This window comes from Bactrocera tryoni, unplaced genomic scaffold, assembly GCF_016617805.1.
Source record: "Bactrocera tryoni isolate S06 unplaced genomic scaffold, CSIRO_BtryS06_freeze2 scaffold_25, whole genome shotgun sequence".
In the NCBI taxonomy this organism is placed as follows: domain Eukaryota; kingdom Metazoa; phylum Arthropoda; class Insecta; order Diptera; family Tephritidae; genus Bactrocera; species Bactrocera tryoni.
In genome coordinates, this window is record NW_024395977.1 from 7,263,706 (window position 1) to 7,278,536 (window position 14,831).

At 38.8% G+C, this 14,831-nt stretch overlaps 1 long non-coding RNA gene across 1 annotated transcript; it reads left to right on the forward strand.

Moving 5' to 3' along the window:
* The first annotated feature begins 10,936 nt into the window (after window positions 1-10,936).
* On the forward strand, window positions 10,937-13,943 carry LOC120780477. Its single transcript, XR_005705875.1, has 3 exons — window positions 10,937-10,978; window positions 11,048-11,127; window positions 13,619-13,943. It is a non-coding gene; the product is annotated as an uncharacterized LOC120780477 (long non-coding RNA).
* The last annotated feature ends 888 nt before the right edge of the window (window positions 13,944-14,831 follow it).

The window sequence follows — 14,831 nt, forward strand, 5'->3', positions numbered from 1 at the left end:
GCTGTTGAATCATTTTCTCCTAATCTTGTTGTATGATTGGGTTGATGTCTTGTTGCATCTTCTGCTGCGTCTTGAATCCAAGCTGAAGAAACTTCATCGTTCTCAATCTTAAGAAAATTGTGCAAAACGCAACACGCTCTAATTATAATATTGACATTTTTAAGAGATACTTGCAAGCCTCTTCCAAGTTTACGAAAGCGCGCTTTAAGCTGACCAAAAGCATTCTCTATCACTCGGCGACATTTGGACAGTCGATAGTTATAGAGCTTTTCTACTGAAGATTGATTAGCCACATATGGGTATGGTTTCATCATGTGATGTGATAAACGGAAGGCTGAGTCGCCAATAAGAAGCACCGGTACATTGATGCCTTCAATTGCTTGGTTATTTTGTTAAAAATACCAGCGTGCTCATGGAAATGTTTAAGGGAGCTCCTCTCAAATATATAGGAATCATTATTTCGTCCTGTGGATCCTATATTTATGTATGTAAACTTTGATCTGAAAGTAATAAAAAATGTAAACACATGTGTATGAAAATCAATGTAGTCACAAATTTAACTGTGATCGCAACTTGCCAACAAAATGACCGAATACCATCCTTTATAGTTATACTAATCTACGGCTTCGTCTTTTTTGGGCTGAACTTCGATGTGGCAACCATCTACAGCACCAAAACATTGTGGAAATCCCATCATTTTGAACCCTTCGACATCTCTTTTTAGTTCTTGTGGATGTGGGGGATATGCATCAATGCAGTCCGCAAGACTGTCGCAAACTGCACGCCCAATGCGAAACAAACTAGCAACGGATCTATATTCTGCTGCCGAACCCAATGAAAAAAGAGCAATAGCTACTATTTTTTCAAGTGGGATACAGCGCCGCATGTTGCTATCCATTTTACCGATATTTTTTACTTTTTCGCACAATTTTTGGAAAGTGCTTCTATCTACGCGAAAGTTTTCCTTAAACCTTGCTTCATCCATTGCAGGAATATCGTGCTCCCAAAATTTACCACTTCGGTACTTAAAATACAAATTTTTTTATTTCAATCCCAAATTAAAATATTTATTTACTTACGAATTTCCAAACATTTCGTATGTGTGGCTGAGCGATTGCAATCCCAGTTCTTAAGCTTGCGTTACAATCAAGAATTGCTTTTACTTTCACTCTATTTTGTTTTAACTGATTTAGTAATAAACAGATTTTGTCGTTATATTCTTTTTGATTTTCTAAGAATAACAAAATTGCCATTAATAATCTCTTTTTATCCATTTCTATTTTGCTTTTTTAATAAATAAACAAATTTCACAATCAGCTGTCGAAATTCACAAGTCTGCCGTCTGTCACCATAAAATTTCAATTCGCATTTGCGTTGCTTAAGGCGCTTTAATTTTGCTCGTCTGTCAGGGCTATTATATACAAAAACGTTAAAGTGAAGTGTTAGTAAGTGAAAAGTGCATAAGATAAGTGAAAAAGTTATTCACAATAAGCAAATTATCAATATAAAAGTTGCTACTTTTTCATCTTTAAATGCAAATATCTTAAAAACTATAAGTCAGCGGCAACTAAATGTATATATTTTCGTGATCTGGAGAACCTTTCCAGTGACACCCATTTTATCCCCGAAATCCGGGGATGCTAATCTAAATTTTACCGCGCGATGTACTCCTGTCTGCGTTGGCGGCCTTCGGCCGCGCTTTAAAAAAATAACCCTGGTCGAGCGAATACCCGGGGTGACTGTAGTACTTTCGCGTAGTACTCCTTTCTGCGTTGATGGCCGTCGGCCGCGCTTTAAAAAAATAGGCTATGTTCGTAAATGCATCATGGCTTGCAGCATAAGCAACACTGCAAGTTTGACGTTTGATACTTCTTATACAATTTTTGACAATTTGCAGATACATTTGTTTGCATTTTAGAACGCGTATGATACTAAAATGGAAATTTTGCTGAATCTAACACTAGACGAAATTTGTGAGCACAGAAATGATAGATTTTCTTTAAATTTAAGAAAAAGAAGGGTATTGAAGTCAAAAAGAAAAATTTGTAGGTACAAATGTTTGTCTTTTAAAAGACAAAGTATTTATAGAACAAACTTTCGGGATTTTTAAAAAACAGTTTAAAATTTTAAACTTGAAGCTTCGAGCATTAAAGCCACATCTAATGTAATACTCGCTTGCGCTATCTTACACAATTTTATCATAAATAAGGGAGGTTATTTTGAACATATTAACGATACAATAACACATGCCGATATGGAAACCAACAATGAAATCGAAGGAATTCAAGATGCCCCCATTCGCCGTGTTGATTCAGATGATATCAATGGAATCGATAGAAGAAACTATTTTACCACTCTGTTTTCATCATAAAAAATTTACTTTACCTCACCTTCCTTTATTTGAATAATTTTTTTTTATTACTTTTTCTGATGAACTTCATTTTAATTTTTATTGTTTTCATTAACATTTTTAACTTCGGTCACAACTTTCTTCCACAATACATTTTCTTTCTTTCTACCCGATTTAAACTCGTTCTCCATATTCAACCGCTCTCTTAGCAATAACTGTGTCTCCGCATTACTGAGATTTTCACTAAAAATTTAAAAATAATAATTTATACAATTATTATTAACATAATTTAACTAAATTTCAGTACAAAAATTAAAATAAAACAGTTTTGCACTTACTTTTCGTCAGACATCGTAGTTAAATGCAGTAAACAATTTTTTGATAGAAATTATGAGTGACAGTTGATAGAAGTGTTGTCTTTTTGAACGCTTGATTATTGCAGTGCTGCAATATTGGCATTTCTCGGATTTTATCCGACCAAGGGCTGTTTTTTCGGCGATCTAACCCCGTTTGGATCGGTAAGTGTTAATTTGTGTTAGTCGTCACTAGAGCAATGCCTTGCAGCAGGGTTGCTCCGTATCCTCCTGACTCGCGCTGGCATTGAGTCCAACCCGGGCCCGGAGGAATTTTTCTGCTGCGTGTGTGCAAAACGGCTCCATCCAAACTCTACCTCGGTCAGGTGTAACACATGCAATGGATGGAGCCATCTTAAGACCTGTTCAGGCCTTAAGACTCATAGGGAGTGTACACGCGTTACGTGGCCCCATGTTGCCTGCGCAATACTGCGACCCAAGCCTCTACGGTTGTGCAATCCGCACATAGATCGTGCGCCGCGCCGCCACCCAATCCGAGTGGCCAACAGAGGACTCCTACGGTCCCTAGGAGCTCAATCAGGCAACATAGCTCCCCTTCTGACTTGTCTCCCCCAACCTTCATCCCGCTCCAATCCTCGTGCGAGAACATACCAGCAGCTCTTGGTCCCTCGCACAGTCTGTTCCGTGTGTCAGACCGTCATACGTCGGAACGTGACATCCGTCAAGTGCAATTCTTGTACTGGCGTGTTCCGGCCTGCGCACCACACGTGAGTGGAGTGACTCATACGTTGCCCCATGCTGCAGGAGTCTGCCCCCGCAACTCACAACAGTGGCGTCGCCTATCAACACCCCAGCGCGACAACCGCCCCTGCGGGTACTACAGCTGCAACACCTTCCACCCACACGTCACTCCCTCACCCCCAGGATCACCCACGGACACCCGCGACAAACCCGGCTACTTCAATTTAACTCCAACGGACTCCAGAGCAAGATCGAGGAGATAGTTGCACTTATGAATCGGGAACGTCTATCGATAGCTGCGGTCCAAGAAACCAAGTTAAACAGCCGCTCAGATCTTCTGAGTTGTGCAGGTTTCAACGTTATACGTAAAGATCGCAGGGATACTACCCTAGAATGTCAGGGTATAGCTCTCCGGTCAGGAGATGTCGAGCTCGAAATATTTAATATATACATCCCTCCAGTTACATGTTGCCCAACAGGATACCACCCGAATATAGGTGCGCTACCTCGTGGTGAAAACCGTTTGGTACTAGGCGAGCCCCCTCCAGAGTTATGGGCACCTGAAATAGCTCGCCGGATATTATCATTGCTAGCGGTGGTCTGATAAACAGCATAACCTGGCGACCTATTCTAACTCTCGCATCAGACCATCTGCCCATAATTATTTCGATCGAGAAGTCTCCCGATTTTGTTTCTGTGGACAACCGCACCTACTTTAACTTTAACAAAGCTAATTGTGTCGGCTTCACAGAATTTACTGAGAGCACCTTCAACGCTCTACCCATTCCTATGGACGTATGCGTTGGCGAACGTCAATTCCTCAAGGTGATAGCAGCAGCTACCGCTCGCTTCATCCCGGCTGGAAGAATCGCGGAAATCCGTCCCAATTTCCCAGCCGAAGCCATGCCAATCCCGGGGATCCCCGAACAAGGGATCTCAATTTGGAGATTCGGCGTATGGTAAACCACCATAAGCGGACGAAATGGATGGAGCACCTGCAACCTCTTTGGGCTCCTGTGAGTCAGCTTTGGACTACTGTCATAGTTCTGTCTAATCCGAACAGACATGGCGACCGAGTTGAAGTTCAATTCAATGGTCATGCCTCTTCGGACCCGAAGAAGTGCGCGAGCTATTTTAGCAGACCGTTTACACTGCATCCTTCGGTAGACAAGGCCAAACGATGTGTTAACCGATGGCTGCGCAAAATGCCAAAAGACTGCACGTCTCTTACTTTCACCGATGAGGTGAGACATTGAGAAAACTACGCTTCCTCCATGACTGAAGAGGCTGAACGGTCGTCAATCATCCGTACTTTTTCGAGGTGAAACATGTAAAATGAGAAGAATTAAACAGGGGGTTCCGTAGGGTGGTATCCTATCCCCGTTACTGTTTAACTTCTACATCTCGAAACTCCCGCAGCCACCAGAGTTGGTTCCCATAACCTCGTACGCAGATGATTGCACGATATTGACGTCGGGCAATGGAATTGATGGCATGTGTTCGAAAGTAAGCAACTACCTCTCCGACCTTTCTCGTTTCCTCACTGCACGGAACCTCATACTTTCCCCCACCAAACCCACAGCGACCATTTTTACTAACTGGACGAAGGAGTATAGACTTGAGATTAATATTGCAGTCGATGGCGTCAAAATTCCGAGTGTCAATAATCCAAAGATTTTAGGTGTAACCTTCGTTAGTCGATGCTCCTTCACTCCCCATACGACCGCGATTTTCGCCAAGGTACATAGCCGCAACAAAATCCTCAAGTCGCTAACCCGCAGTATATGGGGAAAAGACAAAGAAACGTTGTTGGCAACATACAAGACAATCGGCCGCACGGTCCTAAACTACGCAGCGCCAATATGGTCGCATGGATGCAGTGGTACGCAGATAAGGAAACTACAGACCTGTCAAAACACTGCACTCCGGACCACTACAGGATGCCTTTTGATGTCGCTCGTTGAACACCTCCACAGTGAGACGATTATGCTCCCAGTTAAGGAGCATAATGAACTCCTCTCCAGGCAGTTCCTGCTGGGATGCTTTCGCAGAAATCACCCCTGCAGTCATCTGCTTGGAGCGGAACCACCTCCTAGGAGTATAAAAAGGTCATTCGTGGATTACGTCGACGACGTCGTACACTACGCCGACCGGACTTCGTACGCAACTAACTTTAGACAGGTACTGACCGCCATTCACATCGGAGCCATCAACACCTCCACCGACTCCCTTCCCGTGAATGGCGTTCTTGGAGTCAAACCACCACCCATCGCAGGCGAAGAGCTCCAGCTGCCGCGAGAAACGCGTGTGACCCTTGCGCAACTTTGTTCTGGATACTGTAGCAGGTTAAACTCCTACTTATCCAGAATAGACCCTGACATACCCGACGTATGTCCTGCATGCAACGAGTCTCCGCATGACACTGACCACCTCTTTGCATGCCCCATAAACCCCACCCATCTAACACCCTCCTCCCGTTGGTCCGACCCCGTCGAAACAGCACGTTTCTTGGGCCTACCGTTAGATGACATCGACGACAACACATATGACATTTACCATCCCAACGGGGATTAAATTTCCGTTAAAACAACACAACAACAACATTACTTGAAGAAATAATGTATTTTTTTCTTGAGCAATTATTTAAAAGCTGCATACTAGGGTGGGTCGATTCCGGACTTTTTTCGATTCGGGATTTCTAATAGTGCGGAAAAGTTGCCTTAGTACTTCCTGATTCCAATGCAACTTTTTGTTTTAAGAACGGATTGCATCTTGAACCAACCAACTTCGGCCTTGAAATTTCGGACATTCGCCTAAAATCGTGAAATTGTCTACTTAGCGCCTGAAATATGCATCTCATGGCAAAATGTATGAAACAAAATTTATTTGTCACGTCATTTGCTACCGAAATGGTATACGTCATCATGGTCGTAGGACGAACCGTTCCCTTGATACGACCGAAAATGCGGCGCTCCGCAGCGCAAGGTGAAAATCGGCTTGAGACCACACTTCTTGACGTTGATTTTGCCGAGTGCTATCACTCACATTCATTCACCTACGCCATACGGCACGTTCGGACTGGTCTCCACATAAATATTTTTTCATCGAGTTCCTTCACTCTTGTCGTTGATTTCGCCGAGTGCTATCACTTATATTCTCTCAACAGAACACAGAACTCAAAATGTCTGTATCTAAATTTAAATTTAGACAGAAATGTCCTGTGTTTAGCATATATCCGTACAATCTCTTTGAGTCCCAGTTACCTACTTACCAGGATGTTCTTTTGTGTTATCAGTTTAAAAGATTTCGTATAGGGCGACTCCGAGGCGACAACTATGAACCTAGGAGTAAAGAGGTTATAGAAATAGTTGCAAAAAAGGTTGAAAATACTTTCAAAAAGTCATCTATTCCGATAGTTTCACACACCAGAGTTGTACAAATGCTCACCACATACCATAAGAAATTTCTGACTCTTAAACAAATGTTTTTAAGGAACCCAATAGGTTTGAGCTCTAAAATGTACGACTTTGTCTCTTCTGCCGGAAAATTATTTGACATCGCTGCTTGTAAATGCATTTATTTTTCTTCTTGCACTTGTCCAAAGGAAAGGAAAGTTCCTATCAATGAACAACCATTTCTCTTGGACCAGAGAACCAGAAGAATTGGTCGCATTGGAAGTGTAGATCTACCTGAAACAAAAAAGATTACAAAGAAAAATGAACGTAAAGAAAAGCTTTCAAAACGTCATTCAACATCAACACTTACCAGAAAAGTATCAGCTAGAACACGTGACCATTCAGATCAGCCAGACTCTCATACAGACGACAACAATGTAGGTGCGTCGAGCATGGATTCTTCCAAAAACGATGCTGATGATGAATTTTCTCTACCATCCTCTAAAACCAAACAAAATACACTAGTATTAGAACACACTGCTTTAGCTGCCCAAAGATTTGGAGTAAGTGATAGAGCAGCGGCCTTGATTGTTTCATCTGCTTTTCTGGATGCCAAAAAAGCAGGTTTGATAACAGAGGATCAGGCTAGCTTTGTCACTGACAAATGCACGATTAGTCGGGCAAAAAAAAGTGTTGGAGTTAAGCTCCAAAACACCGAATGTATTAACTCTGTATATGGGCTGTATTTTGACGGCCGCAAAGACAATACACTTACACAAGTCAGCGAAGGTGAAAAATACTACCGCGACACTGTCAAAGAGGAACATATTTCTCTTATAGCGGAACGTGGTTGTCATTGCTTTGGCCACGTCACATCTCCTTCCGGGTCAGCTGAGGATGAGACGCAAGCTATATGGCAATATTTACAAGACAATTCAGTTGATGTGGAACATCTAGAAGTTGTCGGTGCTGATGGCACCAACACGAACACAGGTTGGAAAGGTGGAATCATTCGGAAACTAGAAGAAAGAATAGGTAAGCCATTACAGTGGGTTGTTTGTCTTCTACATTTCAACGAACTTCCATTTCGTGCTCTTTTCGAACACATAGATGGTGTCTCAAAGAGTCCAAATACATTCTCTGGCGACATAGGTAAACTGCTCCCTGATTGTGAGAAGTTGCCTGTTATCAAATTTGAAAGTTTTCCATTCTGCCAATTACCTTCTGAGGTTATTAATCCGACCCAACTTAGCACAGACCAAGCTTATCTCTATAAAATATCAGAAGTTGTTATTTCCGGTCAATGTTCCTCAGATTTAGCGTCTATACATCCAGGTAACATGTGCAAATCTCGGTGCTTCACCTGTGCAAATAGAATTCTGAGATTATACATTTCTAATGACAAACCAACAAAGGAAATAAAGATTTTGGTCAAATACATACTTACAGTTTACTCACCTTTGTTGTTCTCAATAAGATTCAACAGTTCAATCAAAGATGGCTCGCGCCATCTCTATGCTGCAATTCAAAGGTCGAGATACTTACCTGCTAAACTGCGCAAGGTTGTCTATTCATCCATTCAACAGAATGCTTTCTTTGCTCTTCCAGAAAACATTCTCCTTAGTATGATGACTGACGAACGGATAGAAGTCAGAAAGTTGGCCCTTTATCGTCTTCTGGCAGCCAGAGAAGCAGAGTCTGACACTGTAAATGGAATTGTTAGATGTAATAATGTGCCAAAGCTGAATTTCAAAGCTAATAATTATTACGATATGGAAGACTATTACCTTGACTGTTCCACCAGTTCTTTGTTCAGTTTCTAACGAAGAACTCATAAAAGAGCTGGGAGACACTGCAGAGGTATGGAAATTTAGTGAATTCCCCTCTCACACCGTGGCAGTCGAGAGAACCGTCAAACTGGTGACAGAGGCATCTTCTAAAGTTATTGGCACCCAATCTCGTGATCGTTTTATACGCTCTACACTGAAATCTAGGCAACAAGTGCCAAAGTTTAGTACAAAATCTGATTTTATCAATAAATTTGACACAGATTCAGACTAAAACAAGCCTGACATATTTTTGGTTGGTTGGGTTGTGCTTGGAAGGAACCCGAAAAGCAGCCACCTCCACGCGGTGGGTTCTGGGTGACCAATACAGGTTAGCTGAGAGCTGCAACAATTTTCACCTTGCGCTGTGGCGCGCCACCTTTTCGCTCGTATCTCGGGAACGGTTCGTCCTACGGCCATGATCACGTATACCATTTCGGTAGCAAATGACGTGGCAAATAACTTTTGTTTTATACATTTTGCCATGAGATGCGTATTTCAGGCGCTAGGTAGACAATTTCACGATTTTAAGCGAATTTCCGAAATTTCAAGTTGGGGTTGAAGATGCAATCCGATCTCAAAACAAAAAGTTGCATTGGAATCAGGAAGTACTAAGGCAACTTTTCCGCACTATTAGAAATCCCGAATCGAAAAAAGTCCGGAATCGACTCACCCTACTGCATAAGGACCTTCAATTTAAAATTCACTTAGCACACTCATCGTTGAAAAGGTTAGATTCTTTACAATTATGATGTAAAAATGTAGGATTTTCAACGATTTTTCTTTGTTTGTAATTTCGCGATATTTTTTTTTTATAATAACTAAAAAAAAAATACTTTCCCTGGCCGATCCAACATCGGGATATATTAAGATAATAAAAATTCTGAAAGATTTTACATTACTCAATACACGATAATGAATTTTGTATTGAGGTCATAATTACACCCCTATTCTGTGCACTTGACAAATTCAACATATTTATAATTTCTCAAAATTTGAAATTTATCAAGCATTTTTTATTCTGTATCTGAAATAAAAAGCTCTTTTCTTTATAAGTTGTGTTATTATTGTTAAACGAAAATGAAAATTGTTTGAATAGGAATCGCTAGCGGCATTTAAAATGTTTACGCGACGATAGCAATCCATTTTCTTTCAGCGAGATTTGAGCGAATTTTCGATTAACTCGTGAAATTTGCTGTCGTCTAAATGGTGAACTAGCCCCACACGATAATCAGAAAACGTCACTACCTTTAACTGCAAGGAGGTAACAACGTTATCTTGCACATGAGTCAGTCGTCCCTTTCGAGAAGTGTGCGGACTGTAACAAAACTTATTGTGAAGGTGAAGAGAGGAGAAATAAAGTTTCCCAGTTCAACAGAGGAAGAAACTTTTATAAAACCGGGGCAATTATTATTGTAATACAAATAATAATATACTAATTTAAGCTAATTTATTATTCTTAAAAATTTGGAATAAAAAGCACTAAAAGAGCAATTCACGGCACGCATATCGCTATCAATATAATTTGAATAGAAATCAGCTGTTTCTATTTACATTATTTTGTTCATCACACGTGTGGGGAAAAGCTTTGCGAATTGAAACTTTTACTTTTTTCAAGATTGGCACAGAATACCAAAATATTTCTTGCTTGATAAATATTTGAGTTAATTTTCAATATTTTATTAATTTGTCAAGTGCACAGAATAGGGGTGTTAGTCTGTTGTCTCATTTTTATTCCATTACAAAATATGGTAACACTAATTTGTAACCATTTTCTTATTGTATGATTAAATAGATTTCAACTAAAGTTTAATATATAATTAAAGTTATTTTTACACTACTTAATATAAAATAAATAGTTAGAAACGAATTAGTGAAGTGTTAGTGAACAGTTGAAAATATAAGTGTAAAATTAATTATTTATCGGCGGCGAATTTTTGAACTTTAACTGCAAACATCTCAAAAACCATAAGTCAGCGGCAACTATATATGTGGGATTGCAACCCTGACCTGACTTACGCACGCATGCAACTCTTAACAGACACACTGAATAAACGGACTCAACGAATAGCAACCCTGCCAACCACGGCTACCCACTTGAGTCAATTATTTCAATACAACTACACATTTTTTCTCTATGCATTAACATCAACGCACATTTTCGGGTTATTTTTTGTTTGCGATGAAAAAAAGTTTGTTTCATTTCTTGATTTATTTGAATGAGTGCGAAGGAGAAAACATTATTGTCAATAGTGACAATAGAAAATCCCAAAGAGGGTAATAAAAAAACGATTGAAAGACGCATGTCGTTCGTGATCGTACCATCGTAAAGGAGGCTCATACAACAAGAAGGTAAGTAAATGAATTTTAAGCGATTTTTTAACAATATTTTGAAAATAATTAGTTCATTTATTTTTATAGCTTTGGAAATCAGAACTGAATTGGAAGTAGCAACAGCTATGTACACATATCATCAGAAGCAGGCAAATATCAATTGTTAAGTAAGTATGTGAAAAAAGTGTGTGTACTTTGAAATTGGACTGCACAGTCCAATATAATACGCAAAAATAAATACATACATACGTATATGTACATATGTATTTTATGCGTTTAAGGCGGCCTGCACAATCCAAAATAATATGTGAAAACAAATGTTTGCTTTATATTTTAAATAATCAGATAATATTATTCTTTTATTTCAGATATTATTATGATTTTTATACTCTCGCAACAAGTTGCTAAGGAGAGTATTATAGTTTTGTTCACATAACGGTTGTTTGTAAGTCCTAAAACTAAAAGAGTCAGATATGGGGTTATATATACCAAAGTGATCAGGGTGACGAGTAGAGTTGAAATCCGGATGTCTGTCTGTCCGTCCGTCTGTCCGTCCGTCCGTGCAAGCTGTAACTTGAGTAAAAATTGAGATATCATGCTGAAACTTGGTACACGTATTTGATGGCTCCATAAGAAGGTTAAGTTCGAAGATGGGCAAAATCGGCCCACTGCCACGCCCACAAAATGGCGGAAACCGAAAACATATAAACTGTCATAACTAAGCCATAAATAAAGATATTAAAGTGAAATTTGGCACAAAGGATCGCATTAAGGAGGGGCATATGTGGACGTAATTTTTTTGGAAAAGTGGGTGTGGCCCCGCCCGCTACTAAGTTTTTTGTATATATCTCAGAAACTACTATAGCTATGTCAACCAAACTCTACAGAGCCGTTTCCTTCAGGCATTTCCATAAACAGTTCAAAAATGGAAGAAATCGGATAATAACCACGCCCACTTCCCATACAAAGGTTATGTTGAAACTCACTAAAAGTGCGTTAACCGACTAACAAAAAACGTCAGAAACACTAAATTTTACGGAAAAAATGGCAGAAAGAAGCTGCACCCAAGCTTTTTTTAAAAATTGAAAATGGGTGTGGCGTCGCCCACTTATGGACCTAAAACCATATCTCAGGAACTCCTCGACCGATTTCAATGAAATTCGGTATATTATGTTTTCTTAACACCTTGATGACGTGTACGAAATAGGGTGAAATCGGTTCACAACCACGCCTTCTTCCAATATAACGCTATTTTGAGTTCCATCTGATGCCTTCTCTGTATAATATTTCCGTAGCATCTATGGTTCGAAATTGGGCGAAATATATTCACAACCACGCCTACTTCCCATATACCACAATTTTGAAGTCCATCTGATCTGTTCACGTTAAAGTATATAAGTTCAACACGAGTGAAGATAACGGACCAAAACTTTTCACAAATACTGTATTTCTGGTGTAGCATAGCCCGAATAAAAATCACCGAGATCAGACCATTTTATTGAAAATATCGGTAAATATCTCAGATATTCTAAACACATTCATAACATGCCAAAAATGGGCAAAATCAAGCCAATATTTCTTCTTGCCCCCACATACCTCTTATTTGATTTTCACAATTCTAGTGGACTTTGTGCCGAATATATTGGTCAAATTTTGAATTACCTTAATAAATTTGCATGGAAATATGTTCATACTTAAGTCAACGTGTTGGCCCCCATATACATATGTAATAACACAATTTCTGCCTTTACTTTTTACTTTACGCCGAATATGTATATTGCGTACTTCCTAAGATATCTTTAAAATATTATAAGAATACATATATGTGACCTGGAAAACGGAAAGGGGGCTTAGGTGTCAAAAAATTAATTTTCACTTTTTAGTTGGTTCGGATGGAAGATGAGATGCTTTTTCACGTGATAGAATCCAAAAAGTCATAACTTGTTTGAAAGTTAGTTCCCTTTTTTTCGTGGACCAGGTCACATATTATACATTAAATTTTTTAGGCACATGTAAAATCCAACTATATTTGAAAGTCAGTAAGAAATACTAACGTAAATTAATAGTAGTCTAGTATCAAAGGCACGCAATTAGAAAACCTGCTTTTCAGATGGACCAAATTAGTATTAATTGTTTTAATTTGGCTTATGCGAAAAAATCGCGATTTACAAAGCTCCATAGATAGCTTATGGACGGTTTAGGTATTAAGACACAGATGTGTACATAGACCTAATAATTTACAATATTTAGCATATATATTTAATGGGAATTAGTATTTATTCTTTAAAGTTGTTTTCAATGTATTTGGCTGCAAATCCCCTTACTCAAATGTTATTGAATAATTTTTAAAACAAAAATGGCTTACCTACCTGTGTCTATTCATAACAACTCAAACTTTCAACCTTGATATATGGTATACTTAAAAATTGTTTTCACAAATTTTCTACCTACATAGTTTAGCCTTCACGAGCGAACTTTGCGGAAGATGAACTCCTTTGTTTCAGAAAGCATTAAAAAGCAATTTACGTAGGAGTTTCCGTGTAAATACTTTCAAGGCTATTAAGCAAATTACTAATTTCTAAGAGATATATATATGTATGTACTATACGAGTATATGTATAATTTATATATTATTATGCTATATGTTTATACTTTCAGTTACAGTAAATAACTTGAGTAGTGAAGTCTACATTTTTAGCTGAAGTTTTAATTAATTAAGTGAAAATTTCCCATAGTGGTGTTAGCATCATAAATCATATCAATATAATAAAATATAGAACGAATCTATATCATCATCCACTTGAAAAGAAGACTGAAAGAAGACCAGCAAGTTACCCTAAAAAGAGAACACAGGAGTCATTCGGAAGAAAAATCAGAAAGTATTTACACACTTGTTTTAATAGATTATGATTAAATTATTTATTATACTCTCGCAACAATGTTGCTAAGGAGAGTATTATAGTTTTGTTCACATAACGGTTGTTTGTAAGTCCTAAAACTAAAAGAGTCAGATATAGGGTTATATATACCAAATCGATCAGGGTGACGAGTAGAGTCGAAATGCGGATGTCTGTCTGTCCGTCCGTCCGTGCAAGCTGTAACTTGAGTAAAAATTGAGATATCATGATGAAACTTGGTACACGTATTCCTTGGCTCCATAAGAAGGTTAAGTTCGAAGATGGGCAAAATCGGCCCTCTGCCACGCCCACAAAATGGCGGAAACCGAAAACCTATAAAGTGTCATAACTAAGCCATAAATAAAGATATTAAAGTGAAATTTGACACAAGGGATCGCATTTGGCTATGTCAACCAAACTCTACAGAGTCGTTTTCTTCAGGTATTTCCATATACAGTTCAAAAATGGAAGAAATCGGAAAATAACCACGCCCACCTCCCATACAAAGGTTATGTTGAAAATCACTAAAAGTGCGTTAACGGACTAACAAAAAACGTCAGAAACACTAAATTTTACGGAAGAAATTGCAAAAGGAAGCTGCACCCAGGCTTTTTTAAAAATTGAAAAATGGGCGTGGCCTCGCCCACTTATGGACCAAAAACCATATCTCAGGAACTACTAGACCGATTTCAATGAAATTCGGTATATAATATTTTCTTAACACCCTGATGACGTGTAGGAAATATGGGTGAAATCGGTTCACAACCACGCCTTCTTCCAATATAACGCTATTTTGAATTCCATCTGATGCTTTCTCTGTATAATATATAGTACATTAGGAACCAATGATGACAGCGGAATAAAACTTTACAAAAATACGGTATTTGAAAAATATGAAAATGACGTATAATGAAATCTCGATTATCACTTTATCATGCGAGAGTATAAAATGTTCGGTGACACCAGAACTTAGC